The sequence below is a fragment of the Planococcus citri genome, chromosome 5 (genome assembly GCF_950023065.1).
Source record: "Planococcus citri chromosome 5, ihPlaCitr1.1, whole genome shotgun sequence".
In the NCBI taxonomy this organism is placed as follows: Eukaryota; Metazoa; Arthropoda; class Insecta; order Hemiptera; family Pseudococcidae; genus Planococcus; species Planococcus citri.
In genome coordinates, this window is record NC_088681.1 from 35,682,505 (window position 1) to 35,704,316 (window position 21,812).

The window sequence follows — 21,812 nt, forward strand, 5'->3', positions numbered from 1 at the left end:
ATGCATTGGGTTTGTTTTTCTTTTTTCATCGTGGGTTGAAAAAAATCAATTGGGATGTGGGATTCTTTGAAGAGATTTTTTTTTTGTTTGATAGATAATCTTTTTTTTTTACATTGAAGGTTTGAATTGGGTGTTGAAAAATTGGGAGATGATTTTTTTCTGGAGAAAACTAATCTTAGCCATAACGAGGGAGCCTTTTGAACTGGCCACTCTCCGATTTGAACGTAATCAAGCTAGATCGAAAGCACATTTTCCAAAATCATTGTAATCAAAATTACCAATATGATAAAATTCATTTTTGAATTTTTGGAAAATTTTTGAAAAAAAAACAAAAAAAAAACAATTTTAAAGGTAGTTTTTCAAATTTTCAGTGAAATACAAATTTTTTTGAGCAGAAGTGAATCAATATGAATAATTTTTTCAGTTCAATGCCCGCACATCAACAACTAGCCTGCCAGTTTTGGGCCATTCTGAAGCCTCGAGCGATTTTTCAATTTTCTCCGGAAATTCAAAACCAATGTCAGAGGGGTCAAAAATTAACTTATTGAGCTTATATAATTTTGGTGGGTGCTTATTGGGCACCCTCTTGACCAATTTAGAGGATGCTGCACCTATAAAGTATGTGAAGGAATTTTCCAGTATAAAACGAATGAATTTTCCACTCGAAAAAACTTTGACCTATACGAAGTCTTGTGGAGAATTTCGCACTCGATTTCAAATCACAATGTCGAACACAAAATCTATTTATACCCACCTACATATTTTTAAACATTGTCACGACTGCAGAATCAGTTGGAAAAAAAAACAGACTCTCATCGTGTCGAAATAAAAGATAATTATTTACGTACATATAAAAAAAGAGCGAAAATGATTGATGTCCATACGCATAGAAAGTTAAATTGTTAGAATACGCTTCGGAGTAGGTATACGCGTCAATACGTATAGATCGAGGCAAATTTTATGAGTTGTAATTAATTTGCGTATAACTGAATATGATTGAACGCGTGAACATACATACGATGAAGACTCGCCGATGGTGAGCTCACCAGCCTCTCTCTATCCAACGAACCCTTTATCGTTTAAGCGATAAACGATATAATTGAATTTTTGCCAATGTGGAATGGCCGCCATCGAGCCGCTCGTATCAACAGTGTTGATTTAAAGCGCCGGTTAATTAATTTTAATGATGATAATGATTGATGCTCGAATTTTCGTAGCCTATCGATACGAGCGCGCCCAACTGCACCGTTTCGTCGAATACGTCGAATTAATTAAACACGACGATTTTTTTCGCTTCGCGGTAACGCAAATTTTCACTGATTCGCGTATTCGTTGACCCGATTTTTCTTCCGGTATGTGCATGCATTACATGTATTTTCACGAACCCTAATTTTATATTTATCGGATGTACCTATTTTGGAACTGATTTTCGAGGGGTGCCAGGCGTGGACAAAATTGAGATTGAATTTACCTCGTCTCAGTTGCTTATTCAGTTTTCAAAAAATTCAGCGAAAATTGAAAAAAATAGTTTGATCAGACGAAGAATTTTTAATAGAAAGTTTTGATACGAAAATATGAATGATCCCCCTAGGCATTTAACGAGCTCTCCTCTATTTTCAGTCAACCCCTACTCCCCCCGTAGTGTAAATTTTGAAAACTCAAAATTTTTTGGAGAATAAAATAAAATATTTGAAGCAGCCCAAAATGACTTTATTCTAATAATTTGAATTTTTTTTAAAAAGGTAACATGTAATTAGCTATTTTTGCGCTGTAAGAGACAAGATTGATTTTTTTTTGGGGAGGGGGAGGAAAAATTTTCTGCTCCCCCCAAATAAATTTGACGAGTTACTCGTCAAAAATTCAGGTTCACAGCACCCCTGTAGGCAGCTAAGCTCTGGTCTGGCAGAATAAAATTAGTGTGATGTGTACAGCAACCTGGGCTATTGGCACGTTTGGGACTTACATGTAAGTAGGTTAGTACGAGCAGGGTAGGAGAATGATACAGTTTGGAGTAAACCGTATCCATTTTGAGGCATAATTTATTAGGGAGTCAATTATGAGGATGGGTATCTGAGAGGGCCTTTTGGATGGTTGGGGAAGAGGAAACTGTTGGCAATCAAAAAAAAATATTTTGAACTGCACTTCAAGAGTGTCACTAGGCCATGTGGTACACGAGCTCATGTTCAATGTTCATCCCAGATGAGCGCAGATTCCTCTGGAGATAAGCCCATGGCTCATCCGGAGGTGAGTCCAACTCTCAAGGTCATTCACCTATCTGTCTAGCTTCCCAAAGTGGTATGTCTGTCCCTTAAGGTCATTGACCCACAAGTATGGATTCTCAGGGCCATTCATCTACCTGTCTGTACAGCCACAAAGTCGTCTGTGTGATTGTCTGGTCTCTCATAAAGTCATCCGTCTGTACTCAGGTTTTTTGAGGTCACTGACGTACCTGTATAGCTGTTAAAAGGTTGTGTGAATGTCTGTCTTTCTTCTTAAGGTAGTCGGTCTGCCTTCCTGTCTGCCCTCCCCATTTTGTGTACCTGTGGGGCTTCTCAAGGTCGTCTGTCTGTGTTTCCGGTCTCTTACAGCCATTGATCTGTCTGTCTATCCTTCTGAGGCAGTCTGTCCCCTTGTCTAGCTTTCCAAAGCTCCAAAATTCAAATTTAAATTTTGTAATTTGGTGCATTGAGCATAAAATTAGGCTAAGGGGGTGTTTGGGACAGCGAATTCATTTCCGGCGTCAGATTTTTACCAGAGCGCACCATTCTCTCAGAAACTGCATGTCTATTTTTAGACTAAAAAATGACCTGAAAAAATTGTCGAATTTCGCATTTTTTTATGGCGGATTCTTACTTACTAATTCGAGGTTGCTGATTTCGATAATGACGTAAAAACTGATGCTGGCTTTCTTGATTCCGAGATAGGCGCTAGTTTCCCATGATGATACAGAGCGAGCGCTCAAATCGGACTGCAGATTCGAACTCGGCGACCTTGAATTAGTTGAAAACGACCGTCCACTCAATTTTTTTGGAATTCAAGAAAATCCAAAAAATGCAAAGGGGTTATGTATTTTTTTGGGCAAAAAACTTTTGGTCTCCAATCGAGCTGAAAATGTGGCTAGGTAGGAGTTTTCTTTTGGAACGGCGAATTCATTTCCGGTGTCAGATTTCCCGACGACTACGCTTTCTTCTATTGAAAATTTGTCATTTTTTGTACTCAAAATGAGCTAGAAAAAGGTTGTCGAATTTCGCATTTTTGATGACGTTTTCTGATTTCTGACTAATTTGAGGTCGCTGAGCTCAAAAATGACGTTCATTTCGATATCGAACTCGTATTTTGCGAAATAGTCGCAATTTCTCACTGAAGCAGCGTCCCATGACATAAATGAACACCCTGTTTGAACTCAGCGACTTTGAATTAGTCGAAAACGACATTTTACTCGATTTTTTTGGAAGTCATTAGTGAAAAAAACGTTTGATTGCAGATTGAGTTGAAATTTAGGCCCAGGGGTTTTCCGTAACGGCGAATTCATTTTCGGTGTAAGATTTCTACCACAGCGTCAACTCTTTCCACAAATCAATTTGAATTGTCATAATTTGAAGGCCATGCAAACTAAAAAAATTAATTTGAAATTTCCTAACCTGGAGGCTATTTATACCAACTCTAAACATTAATTCGATTTTTCATAGTGTGATGATTTTCATAGATTAAGTACCTACCTACCTCTTAGCTGGGGAACAAATTTTAGTGGATTTTACCTGCAGAAATGTTTTTTTATAAATCAACAATAAAACTCATATTTTCAATAAAATTTGGTGGTTTCCGATGAAAAATCCAGACGTATGAGTTCGATTCTCAGTACCTACCTAGTACCTACCTACCTACCTACCAATTATGGTGGATTCGTCGTCAGAAATTCCATTTTCTTACATTACCTGTAGGTATTATTAAATAACAAAACGTGATTTGAAATTTTCAAAAATTACAAAACGTGATTTGAAATTTTCAAAAATTACAAAACGTGATTTGAAATTTTCAAAAATTACAAAACGTGATTTGAAATTTTCAAAAATTTGACGAGAAAGAATCATTGTTAAATACGAGTTGCTGAAATCTGAAAAACTGAATTTCATTAGATTTGTTTCAAAACACCTTTTTTTTTTATTGGTAAAATATAAATACCAATTTTTAGTAAAATTGTTACGTAGAATCAAAATTTTCAACAATTTTCCAACTACGCACATTTCTCTCTAAAAAGTAAATTGTGGAATCCATCTCCCAACATAATGCACTGTACTTTGTACTCATGGTTAGTTGTTTCTGTCAGTTCTTTGCGAAAAACATGAAAGCTGAACCTATAGGGAGACCATTGCTGGAAACCTGCGCGGTCGTTCGCTGATCTCTTAAAAAAGATTAAAAAAGGTCGAGTGTGTATTTACTAGAAAACAAATATAATTCGAAGCTTTAGATTAAAGATAATACTCGGTACGAGGATGAGGCAAAAAGCGAGAGTTACTTATGTGAAAATTCTGCTTTAAAATGCACATTTTATGATTAAACGTTATACCTACGTAGTACGTATATCTACGTAAGTATTGCATACATACGTAACCCACTCATCGTATAGGAGTACGTAGTATAAGCCAAAACCAAGTATGATAAGCTTTGCTTAGAAAGTCGCGTTAAGTTCAAGAGTTCAGTACACATATTAAAGTATAAAAGGGTTTCAGCTACGATGGTCAAAGTGCCTTTTGTGTCCGTAAACACACGGACAGCGAAAGAGCCGACCGACGAGAGCCGTTTACATTCCTAAAATTCGCTGACGCGATATAACGTTGAATATACTTCACGAATTCCTCACATATCTGCAATTTATTTCAAATTAAAACTTTTTAACCATGACGGTTATAAATTATTTTTAAACGACAACTTCGCAAATGAACGCCTCTCTAGGCTATACCTGTTCCGCCTTTATACTGACATATATATATATAGAGCATAGGTACCTATACTAAATGTATATTTGCCTACCTATATTCTACCCATATAACACAATATCATTGTTTCCTCCTGGCGCAGAGAAAAATCTCTCGATATATTTCCACACGTTGTCTGGTTGTGCTTCCAAAGCGAATGCAAAGTTCACCGACATCGTCAAATCCCAAACGTGTTACACTCCTACTTCAGCGTACACGAAATCTAAATACTGCTCGAAATTTATAACCTCCCACAAGAATCCAACTAACATTTTCGTTGTGTAAATGGAGAGAAAGGTGTCAATCTAAGAAGATATTAATCCAATTCTTTTTTTAAACCGACTCTTTTGCGGTATCCTGCGTAAAAAATATTACCTCTTATGCGTTACCTTTGCGCGTTAAAATGCGCCGCCAAGAAAAGAAAAACGTAAAAATTCGTTTGTATTCTCTAGAGATAGGTACTCGTTCGCCTCGTCTTTTTTCCCACCACACCGCGCCCTACCTTCCATTCACGTTTCATAAGTTTAAATATAAAAAAAAAAGTAACCCCTGTTCGGGTAAACGAATCGTTACATTTGCGGTTATCGTATTATATATATAAGGCGAAATTTGGTCAACGACTAGCTCTCTCCTAATTAACTTTACGCTGTGAAGGTTACACCTGAATTTTTGCTTTTTTGTATTTTTAGCAGCATTCGTATGTAAGGTTAATTACGTGCAGCATTTCGAACCATCTTATCAGCATCGTTATGTGGATTTCCTTTTACTTAAATTACATCGAGATTTTTTAATCTTTTTCCCTCTTGAACTTTCATTACCTACAAGTGGAAACTTTTATTGCTACCAAACGTGATCTCCTATGCGTTGAAATTTTCTATTTTGATTTCGATTGGAAGCTGGTCTCCGAATCTTCAGAAAAATTATAAACTAGATACAGCATCAACATAGACCTTCAACTTTTCAATGTTAATTAAAACTAATATGTACTAAAGTACATTAGTACCTAGGTTATAAAAATTATTATAATTGAAAGAGTAACAATCCGGTAACTCAAAACTGTTTAAGGATTAGGCAAACAAATGACAAGTCAATCAACATGGTTTGCATATCATTGGTGGAAGAAAAGGCTAAATAAGATCGGACATTCTGCACATACGTAAAACGAGTCAACAGCTCTGAGCACAGCTTAATCTATTCATAACAAACTGCTCATGACAGCGAAGACAAATTGAAGTATTACTTCGCGCTCATTAAACTTGTTAAGAAAGGAAGCAAAGTTTACATCGAACATGTGTATAAAGTTATAAGTAACCGAAAGTCCTGACGAAATCAACTAATCAAGCAGACTACACCATCTTACACAGCTTTCGCTTTCAAAGATTAATTAGTCGATGTGTAACTTTGACAGTAATTTTTTGTAGTATTTAATCAGATTAAGGCTGCGTTTAAAAGATAGACCGTGTTCATAAATCATCAAAATATCGATATACCTATACTAGGTTAACGGTTCGACAACAAACATCAATGTAGGTATAAAAACGAGGTAAAAATTATGACATTTTTTTTTTTTCAATTCAATACTTTTCCACGTACCGAACACGATGTGGTTAAATTTTTAAAAGTATAACGTTTAAATTTAAACTTTAAAAAGGCAAAAGTCATTAATATTCGACTTGACAGAAGCTCAATTTGAAAGAGCGTATTGCACGTTGTTGGCAACGCGGGACACGCCAGAATAAGGAATGTAAATGGACAATACGAATGCAAGAACAGAAAATATTGTACATCTGGATGTCTCTTAAATGAAAAATGGTCCGAACGTAACAGATGATACAAGCCTATGGTTAGGTACATTCTTACTGAAAAGTAAAATAAAATGAATTCTGTAACAAATTACTGTCAAATAATAGTAAAATGAAAATTATCCTCGTGTTTTAACTTTGCTATTCTCTTTTTCTTCATCTTCGTTTTGTCATTCGGGTCGCGGTGTTTTATTCCCTGTCTCTGCCTTGCCATCACTCGCTGCTTTGCTATGTTTTACAATGTAGTTTACCCTCCTCGATTAATCCTCGCTTCTATATAGCGATAGGTAATCAATTTCCCGGCTGAAACGATTATGAAAATTATTTCATTCGGTAGGGAATAGGCTAATTTATCAAGCGAATTCTTTATTATTTTAAATTATTTTAAAAGTAACGAACGTTCGAGAGATATTTATCAAATTTTTGCATTATTTTCTCGTTTCGTCTTGTGCTTTTTTTCGCTTCATTTTTTTTTTTTTTTTTGAAGATAGGTACCTATTATAAATTTTCAATGGTATTAGACGTGATTTTCAATCTGAACAAGATGTAATTTAAATCATTTGTTTCAAGATGTATTACAAAGAGGGTCTTCGATTCTGAACAAATCATTTCACGTTTTATCCCTTTATTAAATTAGAATAAAAATGGTATTAACATCATACCAACCTATTTATCTTCTTGTACGTATCATTTTTTGAGGATAAAAACAGATTTTGACCAAATATTTATTTTATTTTACAACACTTTTTTCTCACAAGGGAGACTATAGGCCAGATTACGATAAAAAAAAGTCGGAGGATTTTGACTAAATTCCACGGAGACTGGTATTTTGAGTTGCGTGTCACCCAGAATTTTTTTTTATCTGCGGAGGTGTCCCTGGAGAGGAGATTTGGGTTCTCACCCTCAGTTTCAGAAATAATATTTTTTTGGTATTTTGGCATAATTAAATGCGAAATACATATTTGAGAAGAAAATAATTTCGTAAAATACGAAATTACCCTGAAATAAGCAATCTGCAAATTTTCAACCGTTCAGCAGGACCCTATAAGTCGTCTTGGATTTTGATAAAAACAGCATAATCGACCCAGAATCTCAATCATTAACATTTGAAATGAGGCCATTTTTCTTAAAACAGGTTGGGGCAGGGATTGGAACGAAAAAAACACGATTTTTTTGAAAATTCCATATTTTCGAGGGCCAATATCTCCTCTCCAAAGGTGTCTAAGGAACTAAAAAATGTTCTGAATGACTTCCAGTTCAAAATGAAAGTCTTTATTGAATTTAGTCAGAATCTGCCGTCACTTTCTTTTTTCGCGATCCACTTTAATGTACTTACAAATTTACATCACTCCTACCCCCTCTCTCGAATCCGCCTCTGATTGCATTAGATATGTACCTAAGTACCTATTTAGATCTGGGGTCATTCCATGTCAACTCAACCAAAAAAAGGCGATTTTGAAAGTCATGTCTTTCAATTTCGCTGAAATTTTTTTACAATATATACCCACCCAGTAATAAGTGAGAACCCCGCAATTAGTTTGGTCCCAGCCCCCTCAGGGGGCGGGTGGGGGGCTCCATTATTTTCACATTGTCTCGAGGTACTCAACTTCAGCAGCTCATTCCTCCAAAACTATGATACTTTGATCAAAACTGATTTCACAGTTCAAAAGAGCATTGCATCTAGAACTTTTTAAGCATTTTGAAATTTTCAAAAGTTGTAAGTTGAACTTTCAAATTGAAAGTTCAAATTTCAAAATGACGCTGTAAGTGGGAGCTACCATTTAAAATTTTGAAAAAATTTCCATAGATGCATCTTTTGATGTTTTTTTGAAATATTAAAGTTTCGAGATGGGATCTCTCAATGGAGGGGGAGCACATCCACCCCCAATTTTGGGCGAAACTTTCGAAAGAAAATCTGGGGCATGTGACATATCGAATTCTATGTTTTTGGTGACGTTGAACACGAATATGACGTCAGATTTTCGATAGGACCCCATCCATGGCCCCCAACAATTTTTTTTTGACTTTTACGCATTGGTGGAGGTTCTAGGGGCTATGGGTGAAGTCGATTTGAAAAACTATGACTACATTCGCGTTCAGCGACATCCAACACATACTATTTCATGTGTCACACGAATGTAACTACTTTTTTTGGAGTTATCCCCTTTGGGGAGGTGCTGGCGTCCGTGGATAGGGTCCAATCAAAAATCTGACGTAATATTCGTGTTCAGCGTCACCAAAAACATACAATTCCATGTGTCACACGAACAAAACACTTTTTTGAACTTTTACCCCCTTTGTGGAGGTGCTGGGGGCCGTGGATGGGGTCTTATCAAAAATCGGACGTCATATTCGTGTTCAGCGTCACCGAAGACATGGAATTCGATATGTCACATGCCCCAGATTTTCTTTCGAAAGTTTCGCCCAAAATTGGGGGTGGATGTGCTCCCTCTCCATTGAGAGATCCCATCTTGAAACTCGAATATTTCAAAAAAACATCAAAAGGTGCATCTTTGGCAATTTTTTTGAAATTTTAAATGGTATAGCTCCCACTTACAACGTCATTTTGAAATTTGAACTTTCAATTTAAAAGTTCAACTTACAACTTTTGAAAATTTCAAAATGTTTAAAAAGTTCTAAATGCAATGCCCTTTTGAACTGTGAAATCAGTTTTGATCAAAGTATCATAGTTTTGGAGGAATGGGCTGCTGAAGTTAAGTATCTCGAGACAATGTGAAAATAATGCCCCCCCACCCGCTCCCTGAGGAGGCTTGGACCAAACTTATTGCGGGGTTCTTACTTACTGGGTGGGTATATATTGTAAAAAAAAATTGAGCGAAATCGAAATACATGACTCAAAACGTTGGTTGAGTTGACATGGAATGAACCTCTGATCAGATCAAATTATTTTCCTCTGAAGGGAGTAATGCATGCTACCTATACTTAGCAAGTATTTTTTTCGAGGAATCTTTCACAGTGGAAGAAGAAAAAACACAATGAGGAATAATTTGAAAACGATTTTCAAAGTAAATAGGTAAGAAATACTGGAAATAGGTAGTAGCCTAGTAGGCTATTGTGAGCATAAAAACGAAAACATCCGAAAAAGCGATCTTGTAATGTTGATCTTATACTATCCTGTCAAGGAGTGAAAGAAAGAAAATAAGAAATCTGTCTTATTACTTTTTCTCCAGCTATTACTCGGTATTGTAACTTTTTCGTACAGTATAAGAATAACTTGCTGTTGAATATGGAATACAAATTAATCACGTTTTTGCGAGGTTATTTTCTTTCTCTATAAGTAGGGTCGATGATCTGCGTAAATAATAGATTTTCTTTTCCAACGCAAACTGAAACTTTCATACAACGGAATTTCCATTTCTACGTATATAGCATGGCTTACGTCATGACAAGACGAATAATTTTAAGTATACGGGTATGGGTATGGGTATGCTCGTCAGTTGGGTTTTTCTACATAGTAGATACATACATACATCGCGTCGACGAGCGAAAATAAAGAAATAACTCGCTTTGCTTTGTCGAGTTTTCCACATGGCAGCATGATCTTGTTTTCGCCACAAATATGTCAAGTTACGATGGATACAGGCGGGTTGGATGGCGTGGTGTTTCTTTGATGTGATGTTAATTTAAGATCAAAGTACGCCAAACTGACGGCGAAATGTATTTCTCATATTTTGCACACTTAGGTAATAGGTGAGTTTTTTTCCACCAGCAGTATATACGAGTTGTAGAGTATAAGAGGAAAGCACCAGCATCACGTTTAATTCATCATAGATGATAATCTATGGTACCTAACATCGGTTATCTGCTTCTGGCTTAGATTGCTATACAAAGTAAACCGTTACGATTAACTATACAGTGAACCCGAGTAGTTGACGCAAAGTATCTTGCAGATTCTTTGATGTTGCTATTCTGATCGTGTATCCTACACATTTCTATCTTCACCCCGGTTGGCAAAACGGCATTTTTTAGACAGTGCATCTGAATAGGGATATGACCACATATCAGTCAGAATGTATTTTCTGACTGCCAAAACGGCAATATCTGACTGTGGTTCTGAGTGTGGATCTGACTAGTCAGATCCACGCTCAGATCTCCACTCAGTCTTCTGACGAGTCTACGCCATCTTGGAATTTCAAAAAAATACTTGTTTCTGATTGGTTGATTGTAGTCAGACTACGAATCTGACTGTCAAAACGGCAATTTCTGACTGCAGAAATGAGTAGTCAGATATCACCAAAAATGTGCCAATCGGGACTACTTTTATGTTACATGCATCAGTGTCAATTACCCAGATTTCCTGGTACGACGAGTGTGCACATCTTCTTAATAATTATAAGTTATAAAATGGCCCTAAGTATACTGGACGAGACTTCTGTCTTCAAGTGATCAAGATCAAGTTTGTGTGTGGCTGAGATTCGAAATAAATTTTATATTTGTGATAGGAAATGAAGGAATTCTACTTAATTTTCTCACCCATAGGAAAGAACGATCGTCAAATTATTTCAGATGTTCAAATTTTTTGAAATTCGTCAGATTTTTGATCATTTTTTTCCAACACAAAATTGTGGCTGAAACGTGCCTTTTGACCAAGTTTCGATACTTTTTAGCCAAAAAGTTATTATTTTATTTCTCCTACAATAAGAGTATGCATTATATTTGGGGAACCGTGTTCCCAAGTTTATATGGAAAATACGTAGGTACCTACGTTAACTCGAGTATACGGAGGCTGTAAACACTCGTAAAACACTAGAATAAAAAACTTTATAGGCTACACGTTTACATCAGAGAAGCATCTGAATGTATGAAAGTTGGTAAAGTTTACCAATATAAAATGTAGCATATCTACATTTATTTACGAATGCAGCAGCGCAATCAACTTAGTGAGCATGTACATATGTATAGTACGCCTACACATGTGGAGTAGATATGTACTAATAAATGTACATACATATGTAGTATATACGTAAACCTATTAGACCTACCTACCATTAGAACTCATATTAAAATCATTCTAACTTAACATTACACCAAGAGCTTAATGTTTTAATCAAGTTTGAACACACTAAAATAGTACACGTGTAGAAAATGGTTCCTATAGGTAGTCAATTATAATTAATCGATTTTTAGGAAAATGAAAGTTGAACCAGATTGGAAATATATTTTTGTATCGGTATGTTGAATATTTAATATACCTACAAAAGTGGAAAAATTACAGTACGAATACTCGTATGCGTAGGTATCAATGTAATTTGGAAAAGAGTTGTTTAAAATTTAAATTTTCATTACTCGTGTTTCGATTTGTTGGAAAAAAAAAATAATTTTTACCTTTTACGACCAATAAATAAATGGCAGGTGCTTCTAAAGATGCGTTATTTCTATTTACATTGCAACATGGAAGCGAGAAAGATTGTAAGTAAATCGAAGGGTTTTTTTTCCTTCGTAGTAAAATGCTACCCAAAAGATAAATTTTTAATGAAATGTATTTTTATACGAGTTTCGTGAACGGTTTACGAAATCAGCCTGGAATTCGATTCCGACTGTTTATGGTAGGTATGTGGATGATAGGTGAAAAATTATCTCGAGGTCGACGTCCGCGCGGAATTTTTACTGAATCAGGAATGAATAAATGTTTAAATGGTGTTTTGAAAATGTGCTTATTGCTTAAGTATTGAAAAAGTTGGTATTGGTTGAAGAACTGATTCAGGTATACCAAAAGTAGAACTAAAACTATACCTGGGTATCTTTTTTGTTAACTACAAATACTTTTCTGTTTGTTATGACAAAAAGAATTGCTTGCATATTTTATGTATTTACTTGAAAGTACGTGAGCGAGCTATCTGTTTGTTTTATCATTTCAATCATCCAAGAAGCTATTCTTTTTATCTGTAAAAAGCAAAAACTTTAATTTTCAGTTTACTTATTGAAGTTATGAAAGATTAAGTGGAACTTTCATTCGAATTCAAATTGCTCCAGGCTGACATTGTCTGGAACGAAAACTCAAATAATTCTTACACTCCTTTGATCAGATCACTTTAAAGAGAATTATTTACCTACCTACCTATTACCTATTAAAGAACGTTGTTTGCCATGAACAAGGGAACAACTTGGAACAAGTTATACTTTTTATTTTTTTTATCAAGCAATAAAATTCATTGCCGGTTAAGAAAAAAAATTATAATTTTGAATTATTTAATAGACATAATTCAACGCTTTTACCTATAGCTGAGGTACATAACTGACTTTTGAATTTTAAATTAGGTACGTAAATCTGTATGTCTGGCATCTTGAAGCCATTGACCCGTCGGTATGGCTATACCCAAGGTCGTCTTAGTCTTGTCTGGCCTCTCAAGGTTATTGACCCGTTTGTCTGGCTTCACAAGACTATCTGTCTGTCTGGTCTTTCAAAGGCCATGGACCAATACCTCTGGACTCTCAAAGACATTGACCTACCTACTTATTTAGCCTCCCAATGTCGTCAGTATTCCTGCTTGGCCTCTTAAGTTTGCATTAGCCCGTCGGTCTGGCTGTCTAAAGGTCATCAGTCTTCCGTTCGGCCTCTAAAGGTCAATAACCAGTCTGTGTGTCCGCTCAAGATCGTCTGTACACCTGCCGGCCCTCTCGAGGTCACTGACCCATCTGTCTAGCCTCTCAAGGTTGTCTGTATGCATGCATATGGCTTTCTACGGTCGTCTGCTTGCCTGTATATCTGGCCTCTCAAGGACATTGACCCGTGTGCCTGTACTATAAGGTCACTCACCCACCTGATTAGCCTCCCAAGGTCATCTGTTCGCCTGTCTGGCCTCTAAAGTAGTCGTTTTGGAGCCTCCAGTAACTTTTTGGAAATTACTGGAGCCTCCAGCAGATTTTTCAATTCTTGATATTTCCAAAAAAATTACCGAATAGAGTTGGAAAGCTGAAATTTACTTTGCACTTTGATTTCAACACGCTATTAACCACAGTGCGTACCGTCGAGATCGGTGTTCGTTAGTGACCCACTTGACCGATTAGGTAGATACAGGCAATTTTTCAAAAATCGGAAACATATTATCTTGCATGGTGTGTACGTAATAGGATTTTTATGTCGTTTTTGGAAAACTGAGATTTCAAAAATTCGCTGAAGGCTTCAAATGACTTGAAACCACTTGCAGTCAACCTAATATCGGTGTTGAAATTGGAGTACAAAGTGAATTTAGGTTTTCCAACGCCATTCCGGCCATTCGGTAAAATTTCATGTAAATCTCAAGCATTAAAACACCTGCAGGAGGCACCAGTAATTTTCAAAATTTCGCTGAAGGCTCCAACGCCACTTTGCCACTTGTAGTCGACTTAATAGAGTGTTGAAATTAGAGAACAGAGAAAACTTTGGTTTTCCAACTCTATATTCGATAAAATTTTGAGGAAATTTCAACCTTCCCAAATCCGCTGGAGGCTCTTGAACTGCTCTAAAAGATTCGAACCCGTTTCCAATTGATTTGGCAGTTCAAAAATAGGGTTGGTACATATATCCCAAGTTTCAGTTTTCTAGATCAGTTTGGGGAAAATGTTGATTTTTTCCCTCATTTTTGGTCAACATTTTATTTTAAAAAATTGACCAAAATTCGAAAAATGCACTCAAAGAACTTGAAATTCTGGCTGGTAATAAATTTTTGTATTTTCATTCGATTCAATTTGATCTGGTTGAAAAATTTTGGTGCGAGTTTTTTTTTAGAAAGCAAAATCAGTGATTTCGACTGATCTTGATAGAGTGAGACTAGACATGACTGGGATAGAGGGAAATTACCATAATTCCTATTTATGTGGTTGAGTCTAGAAATATTCCCTTACGTAGTGAATATTTGCCTTGCCTTGGATAGCTCAGATTCTAGGAGAGGGTTCAATCAATACCATCTACTCTTCACATTAATCATTCCAAATTATCAAATCAATACACATAGCCGACACAAGTGTTATTTTATGTGTTTTATTGATAGTAAAGAATAATAGAAAAATACACGTTAAAATAGATAAAGCGAATATAAAATAATTTTAGAGTTATTTTATAATGGATACAAGCTCTGGCTTCTACCTTACAACTCGCGTTATTTAATAGAATAATTTTAATAATAATGTAAAAGCATTGTTATTAAGTAGCGATGAAGTAAAAATATAATTAATATACAGTAATGGATAAAAGGGGGTAATTACTTACCCTTGAAACTGTACGCATAATGTCCAAGTTTTCTGTCTCTTTCGGTGGCTGTACCCCAATAATAGTCAGCATCGACAGAAATGTAATACATGAAGCACCTTTTCAGAGGAGAAGTACTTCCAATGGCTAGCAGGATCGGAGAAATACACAAAGATACCGCGATTTATCACATACGATTATTTAGATCATGATAGAAATTGAGGAGGCAATAAGCATATGGCGATGAGTCACATTTTTTTTTTTTTTGGAGAAAAATGCAAAGAACCGTTGTGAAGCTCTGGGTCAACCAATTTTTTCAAACTTGGTCTTAAATGAAAGAGCAGACTCATAGTAACTAATCCCCCATATTTTGCACTTTGAAAAATTATGTGGGGGCGCTGGGGCAATTTTGTTTGGACTTATCGCCTTTTGCTTCAGTATGTGAAATTTGTGCTGATTTTTAATATTTAACGCCATAATCACATAATACTAAAGCATTTTCTTAATCAAAATGTAACGTAGAATCCATTTCTGTTATGGTTGAGGCATTGTTCTTACAAGTTATACAAAAATAAACACAATAAAAATAGCAAAAAAGGTGGACTTATTGCCTTTTGTCGCCATTTCCACACATTTTCGAGGATTTTTCAATATTGAACACCTAAAACATAAATACCAAAACGTTTTCTTAACCAAAATTTAACGCAGAATCCATTTCTGTTATGGTCTAGGCATTATTTTACAGGTAAGACAAAAATAAACACGAAAAAGTACCAAAAAAGGTGGACTTATTGCCTTTTGACGCCAACCTACGCGGACTTAACTGCCATATGTCGCCGTTTGAAAACATTTTTGTAGATTTTCACCCGTTTAAAATTACTTTGGAGTTTCGAAACCAACATCACTGGATTCCTCGTTGAATTTTACTAAAGACAGTGATGCTAACTCAAAAAAAAAAAATCTGTGACTTATCGCCCTTTGCTTCTCGCCTCCTCAATTCATATTAACCACTTTAATGTAGTGGGTAACATCGGTAAAAAAGGGGAAGAGGATACACACGAGGGATCCTCTTCTGCCTTCTAATAGATTTCATTATGCTACTTTTTGACCAAGTACCAACCTTCGCGACGGTCGAAACCAAGAGTATCGTTGCTGGAATGCTGGTAAAAGGTCCGATGCACGAGCCTTCGAGCTGTGTGCCACGGATAGCTACGTCATTGAAACGTCATAGAGATGTAGTAGGAGTTCTCACATTACCATACTTGCAGTCTTAGGGAGATCATATTTCCTCATATCAATCAGTCAATTGAAATATCCGCCATCTTGTTAGTAAGGCTAGCTTTTTTTTGGAAAGTTTGCTGAAAAATGTCTCTTAGGATGTCCCCTATAGAAAAAAAATTGTCCCAGAGTTGCCCGGGGGGAGTGCAATGTAGGTATAGGTAATTGGTAGGTAGGTATTTTTAAAATGATATTTTCATGTTGCTTGAAATGTTGCACCCAAACTCTGTCATTGAAATCAACCAATGCATTACCATAGTTAGATGTAGAATTTTAAATTAAGACCAATAATGTGCACTTTTTTCAGACAATCACGAAATATTTCGATATAATTATGTATTTGGAAACCCTCGGATACCTACTTCTAAATTAACAGACATTATTCCGCCAAAAATCCAAACCAGTAAATTTCCTGGTGCAAAAAACTCACTTTCCTATATCTACACAGCACCCACCCGAGCAATAATTTTCTCGGCAAATACGCGAAATATGAAAACTTAATCCTTTTTGTAACAATAATTCGTACACAAATCCGAGTATAATTTAATTTGCACGTTCGTTATAAATTTATTCATTACGATTCTGGCGCATTATACAACACTTTCCTTTCCGTGGGCAAAGTTTAACAGTAGATGTACAATTGTACATCGTAGACAGGTACCTACCTAATAGATTTCACTAATTATAACGCGTGGTATTTATTTTTCGCCCCTTTTAGTTTGGTAATTCTCTCTAAACCTCGCGTAGTAGTAGAAATTAGCTATTTTGCCAAATGGACACAAAGTTATCGGTTCGTTTTGTATTTATGTGTATAAAGAGTTTAACCCTGCGTCTTTTTGTTTTATGTACCTGCTTCATTTCCAAGTCGAAAGAACGTCGGTACGACTTTAACATGTCATTTACGCGCTGGTATGCGTGACTTTTCAAACAAATAAACCAACTTTATTAAAAAATCGTTGCTGTTATTTTTCCAACATGCATGTTTATTGTATAGGTAGTAGGTGTACTGGGTTTGATTCCAAACTATATAGTGGGTATACTTCCTGCATAGTTGGTGTATCCAGCCAATATGATGAAAAACTTTTTCTATGTATATGAAGACTAGGTATATGGGAAATAAGTACACATAACAATCGAATATCTATCGCGTGTATTATTTGTAAACTAGACTCTACTTTTTTAGCTCCTCCTACATTTTCAATAATTTATTTCATTCAAAACAAGCTGTAGCTTTTCCGACCTAATTTTAGCCTTGGTGGGTGGTAATTATTGTTAAATTTTCAATGCCAAACCGTGGGTGTAATTTGATTTTTGTGTAGTAAAATAATATCTTATAATCTATGAGTAGGTATATGAACCTGAAAAAAAAAACGAGAAAATTTATTTATAACATCAATTAAAATTCAAAATTTTCAATCTATTTATATCAAGGGTACTTATGTGTACTTACCTACTTAGTTTTCCATCAATTCATCAAATTGATCTGTGCACCTACACCTGTTAAATCTTGAAAGTGCTTTTCCTGGGCATATAGATACTAGTAACAAAATGATTGGGCAATTCTTTATCACTTTCAATTTTTTTTGTGAGGGAGGAAAGCGATTTAAAATAAAGTCTCAAGTAGGTAGGAAAATAATATCCTATCGATACTTTTGGAAATATTTTTCATTATCTCCAGACCACATCTGTTTCCTTGAAGCGGAATTATTTAGCGATTATTTAACCAAATAAAACAAACAATGATCTTATAAAATATTCGTGACCCCCTTAAAACGCCTACCACTTTAGGTTGTCGTAGGTAACTTCTAAATTTAGTAAATTTTCCTACGTTTACGAAGACAAAAAATTAGCGATCTTATTTTACGCGAGAAGAAAAATATACTACGAGTATACTCCACCGACCTGGATGCCTCGACAATTTATTATCAATTTTCGTAAAACTTTTTCCGTAAATATTCCGCCGCCTTAGGATAAAAACTCGATGGTAGATGGTACAGTTTTATTGTAGTAGTGTCAAGGTCTGGGGGGCTTCATTGTCGGAAGTAGCTCGAGTATAAGATGGTAGGTGGAACCAAGCTTGAAAATTTATTCGAAACTGCATTAACGGAAGTTTTCTCTTCGGCAGCTTTTTTGTTTGAAACTCTGCATCTTCGTTAGCATTCGAACCCGTACACCTTAATGATGGCGAATGGCGAATAGTGACAAGTAACGTTTTTATTTGTTTATAAACTTTTACAAAATTCTCTTTTGTCGAAGTGTAAATTCAATTAGGTCTCGATGTACCGAATTGTTTTTCTATTGCGTCAAAGCTTATACTGGCAAGAAATGATTTTCCATGACGTAACTGTTGCAGAACTAAGATAATGGAATGGATTGTTTTGTTTTTGCTTGGATCTGTGTGTGTTCGTGTGTGTGTAGGAGACAATGAAGGTGTAAGTACTCTTGAAAAATAATTGTTTTGTTTCTCATTTGATTTTTTGGGGTAAAGGAAGGGGAAGGCTTGAAATGATTGTTTTTTTACCTATGAAGAGTGAATTTTCCCCAAATTTTTGCCCAAATTTGATTTTCAAAAATTCACCAAAAATCAAAAAATGCACTTCAGTTGCTGAGATTTGGGCTGATGATAAATTTTCGCATGCATCTTTTCAATTTAGTTTTGCCAGTTAAAAATAATTTCTACCAGTTTGTATATAACTCCTTTGTGAGTGGTTGGTTACGTTCATAAATGAGGGTAAACTATAGAAAAGTGGTCTAATGTTTATTTCTTAATTGAAAAAAAAATTGATAAAAATGAAAAATAATAATAATTGTAAAAAATAATCTAAACGAAATCAAATACTTGCATTATTCCCATAGGTCTCTGTTTTTTCCAGGAAATCATAACAAATCACTGGAGTCATAATCATGGATGTAATAACAAACAACAAATTGTGACTGGTCTTTGTCGAGTAATAAATTCGATCCACTCTACTCGTGATCACTTTTTTACGGGAATTATCACTAAACGGTGAATTTTTACAGCAACTTTCACAATTTGAGATCCATAGTATGTATCTTGTGTCAGGGAGCTTCAGCTATTCACTGAAAAATTTTTCTTATGAGTTAAAAACTCAAATTTTATAGATCCCTTCGAAAGTTTAAGTATTTCATGATTCTTTTTTCTTACCTTTTGCAAGTACTAGGTCCACATTCCTTAGAAATCAATCTTTGAACCAGATACATAGTCAATTTCGTTTGAACAATATACCAACACATTATGCTTTAACATTAAGTTTTTAACCAATCGCACGAAAATTATGCAGCTTTAATGTTACTTTACAATGAAAACAAGTGTTTAAAAAAAAATTAATTTTGACCTCATTAAGTACCTATGTACGAATAGCGATTAGTAGGTATACACGAAAATTATGCAGTATATATTCCAATAAAACCATATTTTTCACAAAAAAATTATTTCTGCCTTATTGAGTAAATGTATACGTACGAATACCCGAAAATTATGCGGTGTTAATGTTACATTGAAAACAAATTTTTCAAAAAAAAATTAATTTCTGCCTCAGTAGGTAAACGTACGCGTGCGAATAGTAGTGCAAATAAAATTGGCGTACCTAGACCTGCACACGTAAATGGTTTTATTTTAGTTTTATTATTTTTTTTTTTGTAAATGAACAACTAGTCATTTCAACTATGATCGTGTTTTGTTCAATGCGATTTCAGCAATATTTTACGATGTTATTCAACAATTTTTTGTCATGATTTCACGTTTTCGCAGCTTTACACCATAAAGTCCTATCACAAATTTTAAACAGATGCACGTCATGCGCGGTTAATCGTTGTGAAAACCAAAAATTGAAATTGTGTCGATGAAATAATTACCTGCACGTGATTCAATGTAACTGCTGTAATTTTTCATAGATCTGGATAGGTTAGAACTCATTATGATTTTATATTTTTCATAGATGAGGAAACTTGCCATATGTAGGTATACAGATACACCTAGACCTACTATAAAGCTGTAGGTACAGCTTTCATCATTGCAAAATGATATGTATTGCATTCGGTTCGGTGAAAATGAGTGAAATGAAATTGAAGTATTGTGATAAAGCTGAGTCGATGAATAAATTACAATAATTACCAACGTATAGGTAGGTACCTATGTAGTATGAATGATTTTGATGCCTTAAGTCAAAACGTAAGTTTTAGCCTGCCTCAACTATTGAAAAGAGGATTTGAGGGGTTTCTAAAATTGTGAAATGTAATTTTCCAGTTGGAAATTGTATCAGCAAACAGGGAAAAATTGGCGAATTTTGGTTTGTACTTGTCAATAATACGTACAAGTACCTCCAATTTTTTGGCAAATAAATTCATTTTCAGTCACTTTGGACGGTAAAAGTCATGTATAATCGATTTTGTACTTGGGGTGAATTTCGACGATTCTGTTACCGAGAAGTTACCAAAAAATAAAAAATTCATACTTCTCAGTCTGGTGACCCTTTGGCGACGGATTCACCAAGCAGTGAGCATAAGTAGATAATTAATCGATTTTGTACTTGGTCACAGATTCATAAAGCAGTGACCATGTGCGATCGATTTTGCGCTTGGCGACTTCTGGTGAATGTTTCACCAAGAAGTCACCAAACTACAGAAAATTTATATTTGACAGTTTGGTGACACCTTGGTGACTTTTGATGAAGCAGTCACCAAGAATTCACCAAACCATACAAAATTCATGTTTGACAGTCTGGCGATCTTGGTCACAGATTCATAAAGCAGTGACCATATGCGATCGATTTTGTACATGGTGACTTTTGGTGAATCATTCACTAAAAATTCGCCAAACCATAGAAAATTAATTTTTGACAGCCTGGTGACTTTTTGGTGACATTTGGTGAATCATTCACCAAGAATTCACCACACAACAGAAAATGTATATTTGATGGTCTGGTGACTTCTCGATGACTTTTTGTGAATCATTCACCAAGAATTCACGAAAACAATAGAAAATTCCTATTTGACAGTCTGGCGACTTCTTGGTAACTTTTGGTGAATCATTCCCCTAGAAGTCACCAAACAATAGCACATTCATATTTTATAGTCTGGTGACTTCATGGTCACAGATTCATAAAGTAGTGACCATATGCGATCGATCTTGTGCTTGGTGACTTTTGGTGAATCATCCACCAAGAAGTCACCAAACAATAGAAAATTCATTTTTGACAGTCTGGTAACTTCATGGTGACTTTTGGTGAATCATTCACCAAGAAGTCAACAAACAATAGGAAATTCATGTTTGACAGACTGGCGACTTCATGGTGACTCAAACAATAGAAAATTCATGTTTGATAGTCTGATGACTTCTTGGTGACATTTGGTGAATCATTCACCAAGAATTCACCACACAACAGAAAATGTATATTTGATGGTCTTGTGACTTCTTGATGACTTTTGGTTAATCATTCACCAAGAATTCACCACACAACAGAAAATTTATATTTGATCGTCTGGTGACTTCTTAATGACTTTCGGTAAATCATTCACCAAGAATTCACCACACAACAGAAAATTTAA

The 21,812-nt window shown here is 35.3% G+C and overlaps 1 protein-coding gene and 1 long non-coding RNA gene across 2 annotated transcripts in view; one reads left to right on the top strand and one right to left on the bottom strand.

Moving 5' to 3' along the window:
• Nucleotides 1–21,812, top strand: part of LOC135849053 (discoidin domain-containing receptor 2-like) — a 285,224-nt gene that overhangs the window by 54,514 nt on the left and 208,898 nt on the right. The window lies entirely within an intron of this gene.
• On the bottom strand, nt 18,986–19,818 carry LOC135848919 (uncharacterized). Its single transcript, XR_010559455.1, has 2 exons — nt 19,411–19,818; nt 18,986–19,325 (listed from the first exon to the last, which is right to left on the bottom strand). It is a non-coding gene; the product is annotated as an uncharacterized LOC135848919 (long non-coding RNA).